Genomic DNA, 27,506 nt, shown 5'->3' with positions numbered 1-27,506 from the left:
GAAGACAAATGAGATTATTGGGGGATGGCATAAAATCCAAAGTAACAAACGATTTTGTCACCTTTGTGGAAAACTTGAAATAGAGTCAGCTCCCCACCTCCTTTGTGCTTGTCCGGCACTGAATTTGTTATGACATAAAGCTTTTATAGCAGTTGGAGTGGATGTGTGTATTATTGTTGATGATCTTTGGTCCCTTTTTATTTCATGGACTAATGAAGGTTACCTTGTACATTTTACTAATTCTGGAGAAATGTTTCTCAGATTTTATCAATCTTAGTATAGAAATGGTTTAGATGAATGTTTTTTTTCTTTTGGATTGTGGTGAAATGGCATGTATTAAATGTTATTAATCGTAACTGTATAATACAAAATTAAATATTCCTGAGCACAGTTTTTTCAGTTAGTGTTGTCTGGGGTAGAATGGTTCTTGCTCCATTAAGTCTATAGAGAATCTGTGGAAACAAACATGTATTTGAGTAAGGTGTTAGGCGAGATATAGTAATCCTTCTGACAAAAGGTCAGAAATATATCATCAAACTCACTAGCAATTCACTAGCAATATATTAAACACAGGATTTCAAAAACAAAATGTCCTCAATCACTTTTTGCAACAGAAATAGGTTCTTTAAAGGGCTACAGCTGATGGTAAAAATGTCTATTGTCACATGAATTATTTCAATATTTAATGTCCAGCTCATACGATTCATACACAGCTTTCCTAAGATTACTCTGCGAAGATGATGTGTGAACCAAAGCATTTATTTTGTAACCTTAAAAAAACTCATTAGCAGGTGATTACTGGGTTTAATAAAAATGTTAAACTTTGATATTCGTTTTTTGATCGATAGACTAGGCACTTAAACCACAACTTGTTTTCTAAGGAGCAGACCAAATTTTGTTAATCATCAAAGATGCACATGTGTTTTGTTAAAACCTCAAAGAAATGTGCAGGTTCGTTGAAGTTAGAATGGGAGCCCATCTGTTCTGAGAGATGAGCTTTTTGTATACTGGTAAGGAGCAGGTTATACAACTGCTCTGGAAGTGACCAGTGGGAACAGATGTGCTTAGATAATGCACTGAAATATGAATAATGCAATCCATGATGTATAGCGGATCTCTCCTAGAATGCAATAATTCCAAAGTGACAAGATTTGCAGTCTGCCTACTCAAGTACAGAAGATAATTGTGTATTATCTCACTTAAGATTACAAGTGGGCAGGTGATGGGACGTTCGTTTTTTGCAGGACTTTGAGAACAAAAAAAGCATTTTATTACAACTTTGAAGATTGATGGAGCCTGCCATTTGCTTCTGATACTATACTGAGATAGAGGGGTTGGAGGAGTTTATATAACCACGAGATTGACTGACCCTATCTTCAAAGAAAGAGACGTGAGTGAGTTCTAGCTGAAAGCAAAACGTGATTATTTGAACTTTTAAATTCAGTTATTGGTAGACATATGACGTTTTTACAAATGGCCAGTTGGTAACTTCCCACTTCACACTTATTTTCTTTTCTGAGAAGAGTAACGATAGAAATTCATGTATTCAAAAATGTCTCATAAGGGGTGGTCTGTTGTTCTTCATAGGCTAGTCCCATTCAGATAGAAGGAAAAGATACCCTTGGGCAACATCAAGAGGAGAAACACAGAAAATGCTGGAAAAATACCATAGATTCTATTTGGAGAAAGACTCTTGCTAACAGACAAGAACAGGGAGCTACTGGGGCAGAGTGACTCCAGTACTTAGGACCTTTTCCCAGAAGGGCCTCACGGTGAAGGTGGATCCTGCACATAGCTGTTCGCCTTCCTGACCCAGGCAGTGGGAAGAGAGTTAAGAGGGAGCCAGTCGAGTGATTGACTTCTGCCAGCCTGCTGCCCAGTGTCAACTCAATACACCTCAAATGTGAGTGAACTGATACATAGATAGAATATTTAAAATATACACCCCCTTAGAATCCCACATTTTGCATTGGTTCTGAAAATTAGAAGGTAATCAATACACCTGATTTTCACAAAAGCGAAATTATATCTAGGTTAGCTGGTTATGGTGTGCATTGATTCTTACAGATTAACATTGATTGAAATGCGTTTTACCCTGTGATGGCTATATTCTAAATAAATGCCCTGGCAAAACGTGCTGTTGTCTTTAAAATGGCAAAAATTGAGGGATAATGAAAGGTAACAGAATTTCAGTAGACATCCCTTAGTAGGTTCAAATCTCCTCTAATGTTGTCCTAGTAAATTAACTAAAACAATTGTTGATGGCTTGAAGGTTTAGAATTAATCTTAAACTCTGGCATTGCTCTGGGCAACCCTTCAGACCATCGTTCATCGCCTGCCAAACCATTACAAACCGGGAAGACAATATGCAAATCAGGCTTCTTCTTTCCCCAAATGGGGCAGTCCAGCAAAAACTGTTGGGTCACATCCCTTCTGCACAAGACCACAAGTAACAGCAGACATGTTTTGTCCTCTAAATAAAGTAAATTTGTTTTCCCATAGTTGAACACTTGAGACCAATAATTGGGTGACTTTTTAATTTATTTACTATTTTGATTTTCTAAGCTCATGAATGTGCAACATTTGAAAAGTGATTTAGCTTTTTTTTCTGAAAATTTGAAATCTATCTATAAATGTATGCAATTGAAAATGATGTGATCTTTTGTTTGTTTTTCATATAATGTTAATCAAGTCTTATTCAGACTACATGGCCACATATTGCTAGATGGGTGTATGTTTATATTGAATAAGCATCGAAAATGTAATAGCATTGTTAAATCTTCATAGAAAAATATATGGCATAATCTGTTTGTTTTTACCAAGACAATTTCAGGTGAATTTCTCTTGTTTCATGAGCAGGGGAGTCGCCTGTAAATTATCTTGCCATCTATTTCAAATACAAGGAATTAGAGTCACAATACCGCTTGCGTATTGTCACAGGTCTGGGTGAGAATGAGGTCCTTGCTAGAGCACCCACTGCACTTGTACTGTGGATGGCCACCACCTCCCTGTTATGTTCCCACCAAAGAAGCCTCTAATGATGATGAAAAACAGACTACATTCTGTACAGTTCTAGAATGAAATATCTACATTAAAACAAACATAATGTTTCAATTAAAAAAGGGTCTTTCTGTCCACATATGTATATGGCCGCTCTTTCCCAGCATGCTATCCACGTGTTAAAGATTGTTTTCATCTTTTCCATTTAACATTGATTTAGTTTTATTCAGAATGTACTCACCTATTGATAGATGAGTGTGTGTTGTTTCGATTAAGTATTGAACATTGAATACCATTGTTACATTTTCATAGACATATATATGGTATATTCTTTTTGTTTTTGTCAACAATATTTCAGGAGAAATGCTCTTGTATTAAGAGATGGGGAGTGACCTATACATTATCATGTAGTCTATTTCAAATAAAAGGAATTATTTTGACAACATAGCTTGTTTCTTGTCGCAGAGGGTGGGAATGAGGTTGTGGTGCCTGAACCCCATAGACTGAAGTTACCTTCGTTTGTAAATGTAGGCTTAGAATAATGAATTGGTCAAATCTTGTGTGGGTGTGGGTTGTTCCATTGTCCATGAATTTGGTCCTACTTAATTGGAATTGCAGCATTCTGGAGATGGTTGCACTAAAACATACACTTGCAAGTAGAAAACTGTCGCTACTGCCCACATAGTTACAGGGGTCCTCTGTCCCTAACAGTGAAATCAACATAATACAGTATGAGCAGACCTCACCTGTAGAGCAAAATGCTTAAATGAAAAAGGAGCAGTATCTTCTGAAGTGGGGCGAGGAAGCAGAACGCTCTACTGAACTACTGCTAAGCCAGCACAGCCTTCGTTTTAGTCTTACCAAATATGACTGACCCCAACAGGTATAAGCAACAGACTAAAGTCTATTCAGGAATAAAACGTGCAAACAAAAAAATAATAAAACATCTTCATGTTTTGCATTTTGGCTGTTTCTCACTCCCTTGCAGTGAAATCATTTTTAAAACAATATAAATAAAACTCACTGATATGGTACAGTGAAAAAAGACTAGCAAGCTGACGCGCAGCTCTTGGGAGAGGGAGTAGACAGCACTGCTTAGCTGGACTTGGGAGTCCCTTTAATTCAGAAATCAAAGAATACTTCTTCCAAACCTTAACATCTTTAATTCATTTCCTTTCCACAATGATTTTAGGCAATCATGACATTAACACTCCTATTCCCCAACTATGCCAATGACCTGTTCTTAAATGCTCTTGTATACCTAATTGTCAGACTCCAGCATGTTCAGAAACCAAAAGCCAGAATCCTAAGCCTACGTCATTTTCCCATGACTGGACGTTTTCTCAAGTCTTCCCATCTTCTGCTTCGTAAGCCTGAAGGTATTTTCCCTTGCCCGCTGAGCTCTTCACTGGATGCACCTTAAATTCAAACTGCTCAAACCGGCTGCAAATCATTGTCACAGAATGCCAACATGTTTTGGCAGCGTGGAGACACGTTTCACCTTTAGGAAAACCTTCACAAGATTGTTTTGCACTTCCCGCTCTCTTCTTGAATGAAATAACAGTCGGGTCCTAGGTGGAGACATAGATTATAGGGATGCAAACTACCAATGGCAAATAAACCAACATTCCATCCAAGGGCCCGATTCATGGAATTATTTGAGTGGCAAATAGGGGACATACTTGCCAAGCTGCGTCCAAATCCGCATTCGTCGATTTATGGAGCCAACTGTGCAGGACTTTCTTGGGACTTGCATGGAGTTCATGCAGGCCTGGCAGGTCTCAGCGAGCTTCCGAGTGCCAAGCACAAGAGAGGCTGGGAACAGGACGGAACACAGAAAATGGGGAAGAACATGCAAAAAAGTAAGCGTTACAAGGAACGGCCTGCAGGCATTCCCGCGCATGCCCACATTTGCTCCAAATTACACGAATTCACGGGACCACCCACGCAGCCTCTCAGTAGAGAAATTCCCACGCAAATCCCTCGATCACTACGCCAACTGAAGGCAGGTGTAAGTACACGTTCACATAGGATTTGAAGTGCAGAGGTGGGTTTGCATATCACATTTAGGTGTGCGTGTACGCAACCAGGGTTCCGATCTAACTTAGGGGTATGCCTAAGCAGTGTAGCGGGGTGCAGGAACGGTTTACAGGGATTCACACACTGATATTCTGAGTTAAGACCGGCTTCTGATTTTTAATACAAATGTTGTCGGGGTGCCGCCAACAGTTACGCGGGACCCTGCACAGGGTCCTTGAGATGCAGGCCTGCTTGCGAGGACCCCAAGCACTGTTTGGGGAGCGCCCAGTGGTAGCTGTTCTGGCTGTTTATGCTGTATGTGTGGGCGTGTGGGGGGCGTTCTCGCTGCGACTTGCGGTTATGGATCTTTTGCGCAGTGAATTCCATGAATACGCGGGGCACGCACACATTTTTGATTCTGCGGGCAGGCTCATGCAGTGTACTTCTCAGCGCACAGACCTTGCAGGATTTCTGCGCACATTTCCATGAATTGGGCCCAAAGTATGTTTTTATCATTCCTTGATGTTTGCACCTTGAGCCTATCAAAGCAGAATTTTCTATGGCACTGTAGAGCATCACCGTGTGATATCAGGCACCTAAAACAGTATTGTAAAACACTCTGGGCCTCATTCCGAGTACGGCGCTAACCAATGGCGCTATTAACGCCTTGGTTGACGCCGTACCCGGACCGGCAGCGCTTTGGTGGATGGCGGAATTACCGCCCCATTCCAAGGGTGGCGGGGCGGTAATTTCCCAATCCCCATTTACCCTTCCCCATTCCCATTTTTGCCCCATAGGGCATAATGGGAGTGGGGAAGGCGTTAATTACGCCACCGTAAATTACGGTGGCGTAATTAACATCAAGGTCCCTTAGCGCCATGGTTTTTAACACCTGCTCAAAGCAGGTGTTAAAACCTCCATGGCGCAAAGGGAACTCGGAGTATGGCGGTAAGGGATTACCGCCACCGCTCTCGTTAGCGGTGGCCGCTATCCCTTACCGCCATACTCGGAATGAGGCCCTCTAACTTCCTGCTTGCGTGAAACCGCAACCAACATTCCCTTCTACTGCACATGCATGCACAGGTTGCAGCAACACTGTGCGCAGGTACACACTCCTAGGCGCACTGTGGGCCATCATGTTTGATATCCTAATACTATGCCTTATGGCACATATTCCATTCCTACCCCCTGGGACCCGTACTCTATCCTAATGGAACTCTGGCAGTGAAAGGATGCACTAGTCACTGAAACAAAAGTGCTGCGCAGTCACATCAAAGTGTGGGTTGTTCATGTTCTACTAACATGACAAATAATACGCAGTGGTAGCCCGACGTAATATAGTATACAACAATACCTGCAAATAACCCTATGTAATGCAGTTCTGCGGCGGTAGCCTTTTACAACATTGTACATCTGCATCCAAGTTGCATCTTTATTTTGTACAGTGCCTGCACATCCTGGGGCAATTCGAGTGGAGACTCAGTGTAGCTCTCTAGAGTCAGTGCTATAGAAGGCAGCAGGCAAGTTAACTGCTGACATTATTTAAACATATGACCTGTTCCACCAATATAAAAGAAAGGAGAAGGGTTCGATGTGAACATGTTGCCAGCAAAAAGTCGTTGTCAAAAATGTAGTCAATCAGTGCAAAGTGTGAAAATGTTGCCAGTAATAAGGTCTACAAAAATAGCCATTTTTAAATGCACAAAAGTATAATAAGGCTGTAACCCTAACAAAATACCTCAAAATACAAATGAAAGTAAAACGCATAGGAGAGTAACCCCAGAACCCAGATATAGTATACTGTCCATGTAGAGACCCAGTTCCACCTTTTTATTTTTATTATCATTTTCTGTTCATTGTCTTACACAATTATAATCATGAAAAATGTGTACACTGATTTCTATCTCGAATCCACCATGCACCACTTTATATGATAAAGCAGGCTTTTTCTCCGCAATAAGCATTAACTCCAGTTTTAATGACAACTCTACCTTGTGAAGCTGAAACTTTTCGAATACATTAGAATTCTCATTTTCCGTGAATAGCACTCGAACGACCTTCTCATAGACAGCATAGATTTGAAGTTAAATGAGCCAGCTAGTCATTTGCCTTTTTTCAAGTGCAGGAATGTCACCAGTCGGCATAGTTGTTTACATTTGCTTTTCTCGTTTTTTTTGTATTTACATTTGCAAAATGGAGGAAAACTGACTTTATTTGAGGCAATTGTTTTTTAATAGCCTTTGTTTATTTTGAATTCGTGGTGTTCCGGATTCCTGCTCTAATGGTTCTTTTCACAGTGCATTGATAATTACATTCATTCCAATCCCCAGCTGCACAGGTCCTTTAAATAAAACGTTATTGGCAGTAACACCTATTATGTTCAAAGTGCAGAGGAGAAAAGAAAGGGCACGGCTCGCTTCCAGTCCAACAATCATGGCTTATACAGATCGTGGCTTTAAAGGACCAGCAGGAGGGATTTCATATATGATAGTATTGTACTTTATTTCCCCATCAAAATATGTACGAGAGCTTGTTTAGCAAAAGGCAACCCTTGTCCTAATATTTTAAAAAGATGACGTGAGGGCAATTTAAAACACGAATTTGAGATGTTTTTTCATTCTCGTCTAGCAGTATGCCACGAGCTCGTCTGTACTGTTCTATAAAATAAGTTCGGCAGGATAGCTCAGCAGTTGAGCGCTCACTGATGCTGTCTGTGTGGAATCAGCATTTTACAGGTTCGAATCCTAGCAATGCTAACTCAGCCATTCATCCTTCCGAGGTCAGTAAATGACTACCACGTTTGGTTGGGCGATGCTGTACGTAAATATGTTCGATATAACGGGTTTAGGCAGACGTGTTATATAAATAACACACCATTATTATCGGGTCAGTTGTGCAGAGCCTTGCCAACAGATTAGATGGCACAATTGTTGTTCCGTGTTCACCATTCTCAGCCCCTCAGAGGATGTTGTTGCTTTAACTCTGTGGAAGCACGGACATGGTGATAAAATGCCGGGATGCAGCACCCATATATGTTTGGGGGTGTTGGGTGGCTCAGTTACCACTGATTAACTGTGCCAACCTCAGCGATACTCGGTAGGGATAACTTTGATTTGGAAAAGTGGCACTGATGTACACATTACATTGTATGCGAGGGAAAAAAATTGGAACTTGAAAACATGTATTTAGCCCTTGTGTCTTGTGCTGATATCTACCACTTAGGTCATTTGGGGTCTTTAGCATACGCGCTTACTGGTAGAATGTGGGGACGGTCCATTGCCTTTCCACCACAGGAGATCCCACTTGGCACAGTGCCATGTCTTGGGACATTGAGCTGATTTCGTTGTCTGATGTTCTTATAATGAATATGTGATTGCGAGCCGTAGGAGGGGGGCATGATAAACAAAACAGTTTTCCCTTTTCATGTTTGATTCACTTTTTAACATCGTCCAAAATATAAACATGCATCAAACAACAACGGCGGCGAAAAAAAACACCAACTCAGTACCACCATTACAAAAAAGCACATGTTCGTGCTGTTTCACACTGTCGCATTTGACCTCTCCACACATATTGATATCAAATCTATGCACACATCTTCATCCGTCGATACGTATGCACATTTGTTCAGCTATAAAATCATACCCACATGGGGGCCATATTTTCATTTGCCACTATTTTACAGACAACTATTTAAGTTCTTTAAAGGCTTTGGTTAACGAGAAAGATTGTCAAGGCTGTTCAGGTATATAAAGGCTACATAGGTGACATTTCTAAGTAACTTTGAAACTTAGCCATGGGTTCATTAAAAACCATTGCTTTGAGAAAAGTTTTGTCTGGTGTTTCCCATCCCAAACATTGTAATTCTAGTGAAGTAGTCAGTGGATTTAAAATGTGTGCCTAGTTTTGGGCAAGCAGTTCACTTTGGTGGAGTTAGGTGAGCAAACTTAAATGCTCACCTAACTCCACCATCACCTTCCACCTCATCTATCGCCCTCCTGGCCCACTCCCCCCTTTTGACAACATCCTCTCTCAGCTCATCCTCTCCAATCTCAAGACCACCTCCCAACTCTTAATCCTCAGCGACCTTAACCTTGTGTACAGAAAGGTTTGGATTCTGTCAAACTGCGCTATAACCCTTAATTGCACAAAGGATGAATTTATTTGTCAATAATTCAGTGTCCAGAACAGCTTTCAGGGTAAATTCCCTCAAAGTGTGTTCAATTCTGAAATTTTGGAAGAGCCAACACGTGTTTCGACTTACATGGTCATCCTCAAGGCGACTTCTTCAGAGTATATCTCAATTATCCTTGGATGGTGTGTGGATTCTATTACTGATCTATAAAAATCCTCACATGAACACAGTGTCTATCTTGTCCAGCAGTGTCAGAAGTGCTGGCTCCTATATGATACTCCTCATAATGTTATTGGCGAATGCTCCAAAACAAATTTTTCTCCAAGTGTGTATGTTAGTTTCCAATGCCAGATAATCTGACTCTTGAATGATTCTCCTTTTATGTAGTAAATGGTAATGTATACCCAATCTTCTTAATTGTTGACTATGTCCAAATAGCCCAATAACGTTTTCCGTTCGGGATTGATCCCGCGTAGTCAACTACCAACTTTGGAGAATAGCGCACATACATTTTGGTTACACCCCACCGGCTACTTGTATTAACCTTGGGTACAATGACAGTTCAGATCTAGAAGCCACCACGCATTCAAAGCCTTGGACTGCACGCAACGGGTCACTAAACCTACTCACCCCCATGGCCGTACACTGGACTGGATTCTAGATCACAAAAGTGACATTGCCATCGAATTTAACTTCCCTTGTCCATGGTCATACCACCACACCATCTCATTCACCTTTCCATCTGCTGGCCAAAACAAAGGGCCCTGTGCCAAACCTATCACAGTACCCTCCCCATCTCCCATCTACAGCACCCGCAACCTGACCAATGCCCGGGTCTTCCCTCTCCTGCGGCACCCCTTCCACTCTACCAACGCCATGGCTTCCTTGCTACAACACTATAACACTCTGCTCAGCAACACCATAGACCTCCTGGCCCCCTAAAATCCCGGAAAGCTAAAAAAACAACACCTCAACTCCCAGTATACCAAGGAACCTAGAGACACCTGCTCAACCAAAAGTGCAACTGAAGCTGCCTGGCACAAAGAACCCAAACCTGCCAACAAAGCCCACTTTGCCAAGATCTCCCACGTCTACAGAATAAAAACATCCATGCTGCCAAAGCGGCCGACTTTAACGACAGAATCACCACCAAGGCATCATGCAACTCCCACAAACTCTTTGCTATTCTCAGAGAACTGGAGACACCTGTGTTGCCACCTTACACCCTCATTAAAGACAACTCTTTGTGGAACATCATCCAAGACACCCTTAACAACAAAATCACACTGCTGCAATCTAAGAAAAAAAGCCAAGCTTTCTAGCATCACACTACCACCACCCAACATCCCTCTAAACAAGGTACAGAGATTTCACCTCAAGAGCACCAGGAGAGTCAGATTTCCAGTTCGTGCCTCCTCCCATTGGCCCTCAAATAATCATGGATCCCCCCTTAATAAACAAAACATCCCTTGACCGCACCATTCCAATCAACTATCAACCTATCACCACTGTGCCATTCCTCCTAAAAATCATTGACAGACCTACAACACCAGGAATTTCTAGAACGTCATCATATTCTGGGCATTCAGCAATTAGCATTCCGTCCCAAGCATTTTACCGGAAAAGCCCTCCTGGGGCTCAAGAACCAGCTGGATGTGCCTACGACCTAGGCAACCTCTCCCTCCTTCCCTTCCTTGACATTTCGGTGGCCTTTGACCTTGTCGATTACCAAACTCTCTGTCACCACCTCACGTCTTCATCTCACTGCTCTCCGGACGTTGCCAACTGGATTGCCAAATTCCCTGCTGATAAAACCTTGCAGGTCTTTGCCAGTGAAGCAGCTGCATGCGCCACTAAAACACCTTGCAGAGTACCTCAAGGCCATTGTGCCCCTCCCACCTTATATAACATTTACACAAAGCCACTATTTGACCACCTAGACTCGCTGGGCATCTCAGGCATCAACTGTGCTGATGAAATGCCCACTCACCAGCAGCCACACGCAGTACTCCCTCGGAGTAAATACTATATGCAAGTCCATAAAATCATGGAAGGCCACACAAACCCTCTGTCATAATGTCAATGAGAAAGAGCTTCTCCTCATCGGTTCCCCGACCCGACTAGCCAAACTACACCAATCTTACAAATCATTCACCATCAATTGCCACACCATTCCAGTGGCCAACTCAGTGAAAACCCTAGGTGTCTTCCTCGATTCCTCCCTAAACATGACACAACACATGAACCCCATCGCCTCCACTTCAGGATACGTACTAAGCTTATCACTGCCAGCAAACCCTTCCTGTCCCCCCAGAACTGACTCAAAGTTGCACGATCCGTTGTCTGCTCAGAAACTTAACTATTGCAACTCACTGCGCTGCGGCACTTCATCCACAAACCTGAGAAAACTTCAAATCGCCCACTGGCTCCCTGTAAAAGAAAGAATCAACTTCAAGATCTTAGCCATCACTTATCGCTGCTTGAGCAACAACGGCCCTCTGTACCGGGTTTGAAAACTTAAAAAGCATATCCCAGCATGACCATTAAGAGCACCTTACAATCGTTGCCTCACCACCCCAGGATTTAACCTCAAGAGAGCTGGGGAGACAGCTTCCCAGTCTGTGCCTCCATACTCTGGAACAAACTCGCCACCCGCTTCGAGATGAACCTTCCTATAACAGCTTCAGGAAGAAGCTCAAAACTCAATTCATCAATTGACACTCTTACTTTTTTCTTTGATTCCACCTTCATATGTGTACTTGCCGTATTTGTTTACATCTGTACCTGATTAGTCTACTGTACCTAGTGCCTAGATGCCCATGGGATTGGTGTGCTGTTACAAATGCTTAAATAAAAGAAATAAATATATAAACTAGAATCCTAAGATATTCATAGTTCTATGCGAATCATGAATAAACATACTGGGCCTCATTCCAAGTTGGGCGGTAAGGGATACCGGGCACCGGTAAGGAGATCGGTGCCCGTAATCCCTTACCGCCCTACTACAAGGTCCCTTAGCGGGTCCCTCCTTTAACGCCTGGTCTGACCTGTCGTTATGGACGGGACCCGTTAAGGGACCAGGGCACAAATAACGGGCTTGACATACGCCAGCCCGTTATATGCGCCCTCCCCATTCCCATTTGAGCCCTATGGGGGCTAAATTGGGAATGGGGAATGGTTTGGTGAATGGGGACTTACCGTTCCCGCCAAGGTCGGAATAGACCGGTAAGTCCCCATTGCACCAATCCGGACACGGTACCATTATTGGTGGCAGTCATGGTGCAAATGGCGCCATGACTACCACCAAACTCGGAATGAGGGCCACTGTATTTTACAGAAATTCTCAAGTTGGTGGCCATGCATGCATGGCCTCTTGAGGTGGGGGAAGTAAAAAAAATAACATTGCGAAAATAACACTTATTGAGGAGTACATGCACTAAAAGTATAAGAAAAAGCAACTTCCATGGTAATTCTAACTTCAGCAATGCTCTGTAAGAATAGTTCTTCTGTCTTAATCAGGGAAAGCTGGGGAAATATTTATGATGAGGTAGATCAGTGCATTGCGCATCAGGAGCTACAAAATGAAGGACTAAATGTGATCATCCACTAGACCTCAAAGAAGTGAGATGTTGTAAGGTTTTATTTCTCTGAGATGACCAGAAGACGCAGGTACAAAACAAAATCTTCTTTATTAATTATAGGACATGATAGTTCTGCTCCAAAGCTATACAGGACACAGGACTTGTTATCTAGTCTATCCATCGAAATGAGTTTCCTCGAATTACTATCTAACAAATTTTATTAAATGAAAACCCTTTCCATCAAAATGTATTTTCATTGAATAAATTTCGTTAGGTTCAGGGTTGGGGGGGAAACAATAAACACTAAACCGTAACATGAAGCTGGCCAGTGCCGAAATACTTGGAATATTTCAGCACTGGACAGCTCCATGCAATGTTTTAACGTTAAGCATGTTTCATCGAATTTCATGCAAAAAATGTAAAGTGTTTATACAACAAAAACCTTTTCGGTGAAAGGTTTTCAATGCATAAACACATTGCATTAAATGTCTGGTAATTCGATGGAACAGTTTTCGTTGAAAATGTTTCGATGCATTCCATTTTCGATGCAATGTATTCGAATCAAAGACCATAAACCCCAGGACTTAGGTAAAACAGGGACCGATACATGCTCACTCTCAGCCTAGCCTCAAAAATTATTCTTCCATTAGGTGACCATTTCACTTGAACAGTACCTCATAATCCATGTTGAAACTCCTGCCGACATTGGTCCTCTAGCCTATGAGTTTATTAAAGGGATCCAGGATAGCATACAACTATACCATCATCTAACAAGTACCACCTATGCATGATCAAAACTTTGGGACAATCCATCGTCCTGCAGTAGAGGGCCTGACATATGCATTCAATAAGATGACGTCAATGCTGAATACTCATCACAAGCCAACTTAACCCCCAATCGTAAAGGAACAGCATACATGGTACGCATTGGCGTTCCTTGGAGTGTGTGAATTGTAGTAACCGCTTATCCCGAATATTAGCCCACGTCACCATGGAGGTCACTCACAATGTCCTCCTCCAGTTCAGTGCAAGTGCAGCTGATGGAACACACTTACAGGGCCAGCAGGAAAGCAGAGGCGCTAACAAGCTGAATACACCAACAGAGCCAAACATAGGTAAAGTGATGCGCACCTCTTGTCTCAGAGTACACCAAAAGCAGGCACATAACAAGTAGCTTGAGGTACACCTCAGCAGTGGGTAAAGGTTGCACTTTAAGGATACTGAATTATTCGATTCACAGCCAGGCACTAACACATGGATGGCAGCGGCATGGACCTCAGCTCGAAGCCCAGGCAGCTCTGGAGGCTGGCTTTTACTGGCAGATGATTAGGAGGCAGTAAGTGTCCTTTACTCTTCCCCCCAGCACAGTGCAGGTAGTACAGCAGGCACTTAAATCCACTGTAGTGGGTTTTGTTTTCGCCAATGTTGTAAGGTGTCCTTTGCCAGAGATGACCAGTAGCCTCATGTTCAAAAGGAAATCGTCTTTATAAATTACACCACAGGATAGTTCAGCTGCAGCCCCAAAGCTGCACGCGACACAAAACGCAGGCAAAATAGAGATGATCCTCAGCCACAGCCTCACTCTCAGCCCCGCCTCTCTCCAACTATCATACGACCTCTCAGCTGGGCGCGCTAACCCTACATTCCACTCTCAAAACTCTCATGACCTCACCACTCATGCAGAGAAAACCAGGAAGGAAGAACGCGCAACACAACATCAGACACCTGCGGCAAAGGAAGACTAACACACACTGGAAAGACACATCGGCAAGCATGTAACCAGGGAAAGAGAGTTAATCAAACAAATGGAAGGAATCTAGAATATCAGTTGCACATGTGTCATAGGAAAAGAGACAATAATGTATGCAACATTTAGACGCATGGGGCCTGATTTACAGAAGCGTTTTACAATGGTGACATCCCATAGGAAAGCTCTCTGTGAATCAGGCCCATGGTTACCAAAGATCATTGAAAATGAGGAGGACATTTTACTTTACCCCCTGCATCCTGAAATCAAGTGACTAAGATGAGGCTTTCATAAAAATTCACTGTAACTATATGAAATATGAGTACCAAAGAATTCACTTGGAGCATCAGAAAAGCTTCACAAAAAACAAAATGTCTGAAACTACAGAGCAGGAAATTACGTGATGGAAATCAATCTTCAAATGCATTAAATTCCCTTTTCTGGCTTATTATTATATGTGGAGCTGCTCTACTAATGTTTTTTTTTTTTTTTTAACTTTTAGCAATGTAAATAAGAATTACGGCTTTGTTCAAACTGTATTACAGTCCAGGTACCTGTGGCAGTATTTAGAGTATGATTAGAAATCCTAGCTGTGCCCTTTTGGCCCAAGTGCAGTGGCATCTTACTTTCTTTCTCCTTCTGTTGCATTGGAACAATCTTTACCACAGTAGTCATGAGCCAATCACAGTGCTGTGTTACTCCATCTATAGTAAATGAATGTTTTTAGGAGTTAGGGTGCTGATATTGGTAGTGAGCTATTTGTAACTGCAGGCCACCATCAATCAAAGGTCACTACACTACAAAGGTCCTCTCTTTTACATCTTAAAGTCTATGGGCCTCATTACGAGTGACCCAGTCGGGAAATAAAGGTGCTGGTAACAACACCAGCACCTTTATTTCCGGACGGGGACACTCTGAGTCTGCTGGAAGGGACACTGAACAACGGGCAGGCCTGACCTGCTGGTATGTTAAGCCCCCGCCAGCAGGTTTTCCATTGAAGCACCGGCACCATTAAAAACGGTGCTGGTGCTTCAGTGGGCCCATTCCCATGGAGTCCTATGGGTTACCGGCAACCTCTTAATGAGGCCCCATGTCACAGTCTAGTTTACCACGGTCATGATGTCAAGTTCATGGGACAGCAATCCTATGTCACAAGATCAGTCATGGGTCCCGAGATTTTCCAGCTCAGAGAGGAGATGCACCTATTGCAAATTAGGTTGGAGAGAAGTGGCTGTTGTGCATACTTACTCTACTCCATGTATGCACACAAGTGAATAGTTCAGAGGAGCTAAAGCAGCTTCAGTTTGCCCACTTACCTATAGCAGCCACAAAGGAGTCGTGCTGAAAAGATATGAGATAGATTACAAACGTCTAATTAGGCACAGTCTCCAAGATGTGTGTGGTGGGCATTTGCAGGGTTCATGCAAATGGTGGGGGAGGGGGGAAGGAAAACGTTATAATATGCCAAGGATTGCAAGAAAAGAATTTCATAATAACCCATCAGGAAATGCAACTCACTAATGCCAAATCCATATTTGGACTAGTAAATTCATCCTAGACATTTAATGGACCTCTTGCAGTAATTTAAATACTTCATTTAAGTCTACCGACGCCTCAATTCTTCGTCTGCAAGAATCTCATATTGCCTACAGTCATAGGAACCGTATGACTAGACAGTTTATAATGAAACCAATAGAATTTGAGCAAAATTCAACTTAACGTAGGAGTGGCTATTATGATTCACAGAAATCTAGGTACCTGTATTAAAAGATCAGTTCCAAGGGTGTTGCTAGGTCTGGAAAAGACCCGGGGCTACGCTAATGTCAGGACTGCCGGGACTCGGGGCTAGCTAGCCTTTTGGTTGCAGCTCCTGAGAGTCTATCCGGGGCTATATCCAAAAGACCCAGGGCTATAGCCCCCTTAGCCCCCCCCCCCCCCCAGCAACGCCTCTGGTCAGTTCCAATCTAACGTAGAAGATGGGCCACCACTTGACTCAACCAGAAACTTGATTGGGAGATTATTGTAGCAGATGTATATAGCACAACTCCTTCTTGAACTAGCAGCTTTGGAGGGTTGACTATTTTGGGAGGGAACTGGAATACACTTGCTGTGCAGAATATTTTTATGTTATCGTTTTCACTAGGCCCATTCTTTGTAGCCACGTATGATCATCTTTACAAATTGCACACACTCCAGGCCTGGCGGATTCTGCTGCAGCCCAGCAACCCAACGTCACACTTCCACGCTTGGCTTCTCTTTTCTCGATCATTACCTTTTTTGCTATGCCATTAGTGATATGTTGTTTTCCATAGAATAGATACCGAAGCTATGCTAGTGGAAAACTATGTTACGAAAGGGTAAGAAAACACAAGGCCTCGCTGTTACGCCAGATGTTGCAACTAACTGTCACCTTGTGGAAACCTGTCTGGTAACGCCCACCATGATTCGGGCCAGTGTGACTTTATATTATTGATTTGGCTATATAAGCTGCCTCTTCCATGTAATGTGCAGAGATGTCCCCGACAACTGCATGTGGACTTGTCGTGTGTCAGTCACTCTTTCCAAATCTCAGCTGTCATTTGTGCCTAATAAGAATACATGTGTTTATCTCTTAGGCCTGGCTCAGCGTGTCTCATTGTTGCTCATGCCAAGCATTTATTCTCCACAGATGCTGCCATGAACTCTTGGACATCACGCCTGCTTCTCGACACACTCCACAAACATATTTACTCAAAAGTTATGAGCTGTAAAAAGCTTAGCATGCCCTTTTCACAAAAGTTGCCAATCTCTCTGTGACTCTGATGCAGGTCTGGGCGTGCCTGCTGACAATTTACAGTGCTGATGTGAACAAAACTGCATAGATGCACAACTAAAATGGCTGATTGGTAAACAACCTCATGTTTGCTTTATAAAATGTTATGATTGTTAACATTTTTGTAGTTCAGTTCTCTCACAGCACGCTAACACACCACAGCTTCACCACGTTTTCCTTCTGCTTACTCCCAAGTGAAGGTGACCATAGCTTCAGCCTGCAGAGTTCTTATTAAGTGTAAGATTGTTTCTATGTGCATTTTCAGGTGCGGCACGATCGGTTTTAAATGCATTCTCAACCTAAGTCAAAAGCATGTGGCACTCTCATGCCAGTTTCGAAGCTCCTTAGGTGTGCTAGCATAACAGGCCTAAGAAAAATACAGCATGTTTTTCTAACTCTCCACTCTCAGCTGTGCGCGCCGACGCCCAGCTCCACTTTAATGCTGCCTGTATTTATTACACGGCCATTTCAGTCCTAATTTCAGTTGTTAGCTAAACGCATACCAGCACCGACAGGAAGGCACAGCCGAAAAGAAAACACATCTCCTTGCCTCCCTTCTCACTTTTAGTCCATGTATTTATGTTTCTTCTTTCACGCTAAAACGGCTAACTGCCACAATCATCTGTACACCGTTAGTTAAGTTACGTTTTTTTTGACGGATGACACCGGGCAGGGTTCCGTTCGTCCCTCTTGTATGGGCATCGACCTCCATTTTGTTATCTTCTTTCAGCATTGTAAAGTCTTGCTTCCCACAGTCTTCCTCGCCCTACCTTGTTTTTCACACTGTACTCTTTTGAGGATAGCAATCTCAAATAGATGGTTTGTCTTTAAGCTTCTTGAACTGTGCTTTTCACAGTCACCCAACCACCTGTGTATCGCGGCACTATTATTTTCATGGACTTAGCATGGGTTCTGGTTCCTCGAAGCTTAGGCCTCCAGACGCGAACACGAAAGCATACGATATGTACCACACACATGGTGCATACACAGGCAAATCGCTTTTGAAATTGCATTATTATACCAGATTCAGGACAGAGCAACAATTTTCTATTAAAGGGAGTTTTGATTTGGACGAGCTTGGCATTTTACGTGGTGCATTAGAAAAATTACAATCAAAATGTTTTCAATGCCAATGGGAAGCATCATTTTCTAGCTATGATAAGGCTCAAATATGCCCCACAAAGTCTCAAATTAGATCTTTCAACCAAACTAAACATTAAAAAGCTTACTGCTAATCTAAAATGAATCAATAACTGGGAAAATTCATATTGAGAGGATCCATGCTTTTACTTTTACACATGAAAATAAATCACCTTCAACCATTGATAATTGTACTATTTGAGAAGAACTAATTCATGAAATGCCTTGTTGCGGTAGAAAACCTGGCAGTCTGTATCACCCTCCTAAATGAATGTCTGGCTAAAAGTAAAGCCCCAAAATATGAATATGACATGTGATGACAAATTAGCAGGTATTTCTTTCAAGATCAAGCTTTTACAAACATTGTAAAATGCCTCTTGGAGCCTACAAGTGAAATAAAGCTTGGACAACAGCCATTAACAATTATTTACAGTAAGAATCAATTACAGTGATCAGGCTGAAATTGCTCCGCTTGCGTGACAGCTAAATTAGTCTGAAAGCAATTTGAGCACGCCATAAACCTTGCGGGAAACATCAAATTGAATAACTTTATTAAAGGAAGGTCAAATCTACTAAAAGAGAAACAAATTCCAAAGTGACATGCCCAACCTTAGAATAACAGAGAGGCAAAATATGAAAACTCTAAGAAATTTGGGAAGATGCTCTTTGCTCAAACAAAGGAAAAGGATGCTGCAAATCCCATTAACAATATTCAAATCTCTGAAGGCCTTGTACAAGCACTCTAGGGCTCATCTGAACTGCAGCAGTCCAGATGAACCAGATCTGGAGTAATTCACACACTTTTTGAAGAGGGTAAAATCGCTCAACATGTTATTCAACAAATTATGGTGTAGTGGAAGAAGGCATTTCTAGAGATCAAGATGGCAACTATAAATGCCTCAAATTAGAAATCAACTGAACTAGATGAAATTTATGACACATTTTATAAAATGTGGCAGACTAAATTAATTGAAACATTGTACAATTTATTTAATAGCATCCAAAATACAGGAATCATTGCACAGGTCTTGCCAAAATACTTGCCACATTTCTTAAAGAGGTCAAATACCCAGAAATCTGCTTCACTCAATAATTGGTAATAGATTGTTTTTGCTTTTGAATATTATTACACATCCTCACTAAAAGGGATATATTTCAGGAAGAAACATGGCAACTCACACCACTGATCTCTTACCCTAAATGAATGCAGCAGAAAACACTAAATGTAGCCTGGGCATTCAAGCAATAGATGCAAAGTAATCCTTTGATCAATTTAATAGGACATATATGTCTGGGAAAAACTGATGAAAAGTGGGATAGGAAAGAAGTTTTACTTTTTTTTTTATTCATTCAGTGGTCATATATCAAGCAAAATGATTCCTAATCTTATACCAACAGTGCACAACAATTACATTAATAGGCAATAGCAGTTTCATTTACAAATGGGTGTTGTCTGGATCCCGGTTGCTTTCTGTATCCATGTTAGCCTCACGCAAGTATAGTCTGAAGGGGGCACAAATGTCTTTAGGGTGGCATGTTACAGGTACAGACTGAATACATTATTCTGCACGTTCTTTGACATAAGTTAGTTCGTAAAGCCAATCCTCAAGTCTAGGTGTCGTTTTAATATTCATTTTTTCACAACAGCACATGCAACATTAAACAAAATGTACACTAAGAGGTCTTTCCAATATCCCTAAACAGGTATTCCCGTGGGGCGAGTGAGGATGGGATGCTCACTATAACCAATATGGCCTCAGTGACCTTTAACCAGAATGTCCTAATCTGAGGGCATGACCAGTACATGTGAAAGGCGTCCACCTGCAGGGTTCCACATTTTAAACATTCACCCGTACAATCTGACATGATTTTAGTAGTTTTGGCGGGGTGGAGTGTAACTGGTTCAGGACCTTAAACTGGATCAGCTGCAATTCCTCATTTAGAGATACCAACTTGGTTAGTTGACAGTATTTACTCCATGTCTCGGAAGGATAGGTTATGGGCAACGTGCTTGCCTTGGAAGCAAGACAACACGGAGCAACACAGGTTCGATCCCCGGGTCCGCGCTTAGAAACCTCTTGGTATTAAGCGCGTTATAAATAACCTATCATATCATATCATTTATCATCCCCAATTACAGTCCCCACGTGTTTTTCCCATACTTTATTAATGGAGTTGAGGCGTGGAAGGTGTGATTGTATTAACTTGTATAATCCGGACACCCAGCTTTTCGTACCATCATTCGACACAATGGCACTTATACAGTCATGTGACTCCGGTTCAGTCTGGAATTATGGCCATTTCTTGCAGTATGCGGCTTACATTCGGTGGTATTGCAATAATCTCAGTTGGCCACCGCCCAGAGTATCTACGAATGTATCTTGAAATACAAATTGCCCCTCTGGATACAAGTCCCTCATTTTCAACTGGCCAGGGCGATCCCATGACTTCTGTAGCATCTTATCAAATGTGGGGGAAATGCCCGGAAAGTCCCACAATGGGACCTCGTGACTATATGCTATTACCACACCAATCTTCCTACAAAATCTCATCCAAGCACTGACATTGTTTGTTTGTTTGTTTGTTTATTTGTTTGTTAATGCGCACCAAGCCCTTAGGTAGACCGTCGCAACAGAAACAAGAAGTCTTAAAACTTAGTTACAGTACAAGGTAGCAATACATAGAGCACTGATTGCAGTAGGAGCAAATATACAGGTACAGGATACATTAAATACAAAGCAATGGTCTTGGTAAGTCAAGGAGGCATTATCGTGAGTATCAATATATGCACACATACACATACATATACAGATATGTATATACAACCTTAAATGTCTACGTTGACGTATATCCATGGTGCATACAAATATGACAGAGCAGATAACCATGCGTGTATAGTTAACCAATCTACAGTGTAGTTTGAGGGAACAAAGGGTCGTGTAGGGGCTGAGAGGTAGAAGTGTAGTTCGGCAGTTAGGTGTCGTTAGTGTGTAGCCAATTGAGTATCTTATGTCTGAATATAAGGTAGGGTTGTTCTAGTCTGAGGTCAGCTGGTAATTTGTTCCAACATTGTGCCGCTTTAACAGGGAAACTGGTTCCTCCTGCTGTCGAACGTTTGAACCTAGGAATCTCTAACATAAATGAGTTAGCAGATCTCGTAGGGCGGGTAGCTGTTCTGGTAATTTTATCCATAAGGTATGGGGATGCTAGGTTATTCAGGCATCTGGAGGTGAGGGATGCTGTTTTGAGGAGAATTCTGTCCGTTATTTTCAGCCAGTTAACCTCCTTCCTGAATTCAGTAATATGCTCTCTGTAAGGGATGTTCAATGCTGCCCCAGGGCGTTATTCTGCAGTCTTTGGGTTTTGTCTATAATGTATTTGTTGGAGTACAGGGCATTACAATACTCTAATCTTGACATGATAAGAGCATTGGCTAGTGTGGTGCAGATCGCGCTCGAAAGGTATGGTCTGGAAGCTCTGATGAGTTTGTAAGTGTACGTTGTGGATGAGGCAAGGGAATTTACTTGCTTTTTGAGAGTGAGAGAGGAGTCTAAGTAGAATCCTAAAGTTTTAACTACAGACATCACCTTGATAGGGTTGTTATCAATGTTGAAGGATGTGTAGTTTGGGCTGAGTTTTTGGATATTGGCTTCAGAAGCTAAGATTAGTAATTCCGTTTTTTTGTCATTCAGGCATCCATGCCTGAATGAGGGTGTATATTTTGTTCACCAAGGCTGAGTCAGCCTTGAAGTTGCCCGAAAGGGGTATGAGGATCTGTGTGTCATCTGCATAATTAGTGTAGGTGACACCCAGTCTATCCACCTTGTCAAACAGAGGCTTGGTGAAGATATTATACATAGTTTGGGAGACGCAGGAACCTTGTGGGACCCCGCAGGTTATTTTAATGGGGTTGGCAGAGGCTGAAGTACAGAAGACTCTCATGGTCCGGTTAGCTAAGAAGGATTGGACCCAAGCTATAGCATCTTTGGTGAAGTTGGCGGCAGATTGGAGGTGGTTGCATAACACTACATGGTCCACCAAGTCGAACGCTGCCGACAAGTCCAGTAGGAGTAGCAACGCTATTTTTCCATTATCCTTTAGTTCTTCAAGTTGTACTTACGGGGTCAAAGTTGCAGGAGTCAGTATAACTTTCATGGAATATAAATGAGCGAAGATTCGTGGGAGATGCCCCGTATTTCTCGTGGTTTTTATGGGTAGCCATGTCATCAGTACGGTACCAGTATCTTGCGAACTGGGCCTGGGATGTCAGCTAACATATTTCGAAGTCTGGCGCTGCAAGCCCTCCACGTAAATATGGTTCAGATATTTTTGGCTAACTGATTCTTGCCACTCCGGAACCCCAAACAAACGTGGTGGCTAATGATTTAAGCCTAGTGAAAAATGCCCACCCTAGCCAAAGGGGAACATAACCAAAGAAATACAGTAGTATTGGGAGAACCACCATCTTCAATAGTGCTACATACCCGTACAGTGAAATTGGTAGTTTAGACCAAAGCAGTAGCTTGGTAGACAATTGCTGCAAGGTTTCATAGTTGTCTGTGAAAAGTGATTGTCGGTTGCCCAACACCATAATGCCCAAATACCTGAAATGTACTGGCGACCATTTGAATCCCCCTATGTTGGGTGGTTGAGTGGTGATTTGCGTAATGGGAAACAGTTCAGACTCGGTGTTGTTTATTTTGTACCCTGAATAATGGGAGAATGTATGAATATTATTCAGTATGGGGATCAGGCTGTGTTTGGGGTCTCGCACATACAGGAGAGTATCGTCTGCGTATAATGAGATTATCTGGGGGGGGCGCTTATTCTTATCCCTCTTTGTCCATGTATCTTCCTAAGCAGCACGGTCATTGGTTCAATAATGAGAGCAAACAATAATGGGGAGAAAGGGCAACCCTGTCTGGTGCCACTTTCGAGGGAGAATAATGCTGAAAATGTTTGGTTCGTTAAGCCCTTTGCTCCTGTGTTGGAGTACAGTAATCGAACTGAGCTCAAGATGTATGGGCATACTAAAAAAATGGCACAGCACCAACAATAAGTAGCTTCAAGAAACAGAATCAAATGCCTTTTTGCCATCAAGAGTAGCCACCACCGTTCTAGCGTGGGGTCCACCTGTGTCATTACCCTGAACAGCCGACACAGGTTCAGGGCCGTTGATCTTGTGGGATGAAGCCTGTCTGATCCAGGTGCACTAGTTGGGGCATGGCTCGGAGAAGCCTCATAGTGAGAACTTTTGCGAATATCTTACCGTCTGTATTCATTAATGACAGTGGCTTGTATGAGGCCACATCATGGGGAAGGCGGTGTGGTTTCAACAACTCTGTGATAATAGCTTCAGACATTGATTGTGGAAGTGTACCTTGTTACATGTATTCCTCCCACACTCTCAATAGCATGGGAGCGAGTTTGTGATGGAATTCGTTATAAAGTTCGATCCCCAGCCCATCAGACCTCGATGCCTTTGCGGACGCCAGTGACACTATAGCACCCGATATCTCCTCTAGTGTTACTGGATGTTCCAGATTGAGCCTCGCCTCGGTCCCAAGCGTGGGGAGCCCTATAGACCTTAGATATTGGGTGAGCTCCTCCTCATCTTCATGGTGCTATCTGGGCCCTGAAACGTGGTTATAGGATTACAACGATTCGCATCTCTCACAAGATTTGCCAATAACCTGCCAGCCTTGTCCCCCTTGCCGTACCTCCATGCACTGGTAGAGGCACCCATATGTAGAACCTCCCTGTCAGCCAGTTTGTGGAATCCACCCAATGACCACAAAATTGATGGGTGGAAGGTTTCGAATGAATCTAAACCACTGGCAATTGCTCTGGGCAACCTTCCACACCACCGTTTTTTAGCCCGTCTGCGCCATTGCAAAAGGGGACCAGCCATGTGCAAATCAGTCAGCAGCTGCCGCCACCGAAGGTAACAACCCAGCCCGAACTGCTAGGCCAGGTCCCCTCTGCACAGAAAACCAAGCAACCCCAGACATGTTTCGGCCTTGTTGGACCTCCTCAGTGAGGTGCAGCCTGGTTCCCTGTGGCGCAGCGAGCAAGGGACCCACGTCTGGGCATACCCTCTCTCAGAAGGAGAAACAAATTGACCACAAAAGTGATGGGTGGAAGGTTTCGAATTAATCTAAACCACTGGTAATTGCTCTGGGCAAACTTCCACACCACCGTTTTTTAGCCCATCTGTGCCATTGCAAAAGGGGACCAGCCATGTGCAAATCAGACAGCAGCTGCCGCCACTGAAGGTAGCAGCCCAGCCGAACTGCTATGCCAGGTCCCCTCTGCACAGAAAACCAAGCAACCCCAGACATGTTTTGGCCTTGTTGGACCTCCTCACTGAGGTGCAGCCTGGTTCCCTGTGGCGCAGCGAGCAAGGGACCCACGTCTGGGCATACCCTCTCTCACAAGGAGAAACAAACTGACCACAAAAGTGATGGGTGGAAGGTTTTGAATTAATCTAAACCACTGGTAATTGCTCTGGGCAACCTTCCTCACCACCGTTTTTTAGCCCATCTGTGCCATTGCAAAAGGGGACCAGCCATGTGCAAATCAGACAGCAGCTGCCGCCACCGAAGGTAGCAGCCCAGCCCGAACTGCTAGGCCAGGTCCCCTCTGCACAGAAAACCAAGCAACCTCAGACATGTTTCGGCCTTGTTGGACCTCCTCAGTGAGGTGCAGCCTGGTTCCCTGTGGCGCAGCGAGCAAGGGACCCATGTCTGGGCATACCCTCTCTCACAAGGAGAAACAAACTGACCACAAAAGTGATGGGTGGAAGGTTTTGAATGAATCTAAACCACTGCCAATTGCTCTGGGCAACCTTCCACACCACCGTTTTTTAGCCCGTCTGCGCCATTGCAAAAGGGGACCAGCCATGTGCAAATCAGTCAACAGCTGCCGCCACCGAAGGTAGCAGCCCAGCCCGAACTGCTAGGCCAGGTCCCCTCTGCACAGAAAACCAAGCAACCCCCAGACATGTTTTGGCCTTGTTGGACCTCCTCAGTGAGGTGCAGTTTGGTTCCCTGTGGCGCAGCGAGCAAGGGACCCACGTCTGGGCATACCCTCTCTCACAAGGAGAAACAAACTGACCACAAAAGTGATGGGTGGAAGGTTTCGAATGAATCTAAACCCCTGGCAATTGCTCTTGGCAACCTTCCACACCACCGTTTTTTAGTCCGTCTGTGCCATTGCAAAAGGGGACCAGCCATCTGCAAATCAGTCAGCAGCTGCCGTCACCGAAGGTAGCAGCCCAGCCCGAATTCACCCAATGATTCATATATCTGCGCTAGGGTCTCCTCCCTGTGTGTATTACTACATTTGTTTTCCGGCTCTCTAAGTTGGTTTTCCAATTGGCCTAATTCCTGTCTAATACTTTTAAGGGACACAGTGGTTTCGGCCAAGATAATGCCCCTTATCCACACTTTGAATGTCTCCCAAAGCACTGAATGGGTGCCGACCGAATATACATTTATATAAAACAAATCTCAACACGTAGGGCATCAGTAACACAGGGGTTGCTAAGGAGAGCCAAGGGCATTCTCCACCGCAGGGATTGTATTAAATATACCGAGATCGCCAGGGTCAAGGGGACTGGAGAATGGTCGGACAGGATGCGTGGAAGGATGGTGCAGTTCTGCACCATACTGACAATCTGGGGGATCACTAACCTAATATCTATACGGGACTCATAGTCATGGACAGAGTAGTAGAATGTGAATTCTTTGCTTAATGGATGGAGTACCCACCAGATATCCATAAGTGGGAGTTGTAGCAGGATTTGATGTAGTGTGTGTGTCACTATGGTGAGCACCCGTGGTGCATTTTAGGATCTGTCCAGCTTTGTTTTTAAAATGGTGTAAAAAATCTCCCCCATATTATCCAGGTGCCATCTAAGGGAATCAACATGTCAGCAATTGTGTGTTAAAACCCAGGGTCATCAAGATTGGGTCCATATGTATTGACCAGTACGATCGGGTTGCCAGCCACTTCACCCACACCAGAACATACCAACCCAGTGGGTCCACACTGCTCCTAGAGAACCGGAAACCCAGCGAGGATGGACAAGAGTGAGGATGCCTCGCGCCTGTGTGGAGTATTCTGTGTAATACCTCAGTGGGCCCAGGTTTTGTGCAAAGGATTTATTTACCTTACCCAGAGCATGTGTCCCCTGCAACATCAGTATCTGTGGCCTGTGCTGTGAAATATAAGCGCTGACCTTCCTGGCCTTAGCCGGGTTTTTAAGGCCACAGACATTCCAGGTCAACCGCTCAATCTGCAACCCTTTCCCCTTAGAACTCTTAGCTGCCATATTTGGTAAATTCTACAATGAATGCAATGCCTGTGCACCTATGAATAGTGTAATTGCTTTTAATGTGATAATTATTTTTACAACGTTAAGCTTCATCAACCAACACCTTCGTATCCCCCACACCCCACCCATCTTTACTGTAATGTTCCTTAAAAGTCTACCATCTCGCCGCCCAACCTTCGTCCAACGTGAGGAACTGGCTACCCCCCGACTTGAGCTGGAGCTCGTACAAACCAGGTCCCCTCCCACCACCCACACCATCTGCCCCAACTGGATGATGTACCCCCTGGTCAGACATGGAACATTCCTGATGCACGTTAGTTGCAGCTACCCCCTGAAGGCTGCCAGCTGCATGCCACTGCTCGGGCTACTCAAAAACCTATATATTGGTGCTTGTCGTTTGCTTAACATTACTAAATCGGACATTAAGGATACCATAGGACCTGTAACTCATTTAGCAGGATCTCTTCTCTCATTTTTGAGTCTTAGGCTCCTGTTCTGGTCTGCGTCACGCAGTGGAGGTGGGATCAGGATGGAAGACTCTACATAGATCATTGCCTCGCTATGGTTTTCAAAAAAGTGCGCCCTGCTTCCATGCTGAATTTGCAGTTTTGACAGGAATATCAATGCATAAGGGATCCGTCGTAGTCTAAGTTGTCTCTTCACTGGGTCACATGTTCTCCTCTGAGCCTGCTCCCCCCTTCCCACCGCGAAGTCTGAAAAAATATGAATATTGC

At 43.4% G+C, this 27,506-nt stretch overlaps 1 long non-coding RNA gene across 1 annotated transcript in view; it reads left to right on the top strand.

The window, feature by feature from the left end:
- Positions 1-17,340, top strand: part of LOC138579548 (uncharacterized) — a 282,386-nt gene extending 265,046 nt beyond the window's left edge. Inside the window, exon 4 of the long non-coding RNA XR_011304084.1 lies at positions 17,151-17,340. This is a non-coding gene — a long non-coding RNA (uncharacterized lncRNA). The remainder of the gene's footprint in view (positions 1-17,150) is intronic.
- Positions 17,341-27,506: the final 10,166 nt, after the last annotated feature.

This window comes from Ambystoma mexicanum, chromosome 1p (assembly GCF_040938575.1).
Source record: "Ambystoma mexicanum isolate Mex_15411 chromosome 1p, UKY_AmexF1_1, whole genome shotgun sequence".
NCBI lineage: Eukaryota > Metazoa > Chordata > Amphibia > Caudata > Ambystomatidae > Ambystoma > Ambystoma mexicanum.
The sequence above is the reverse complement of the archived record's forward strand: the minus strand, read 5'-3'. Positions and strand labels throughout refer to the sequence as shown.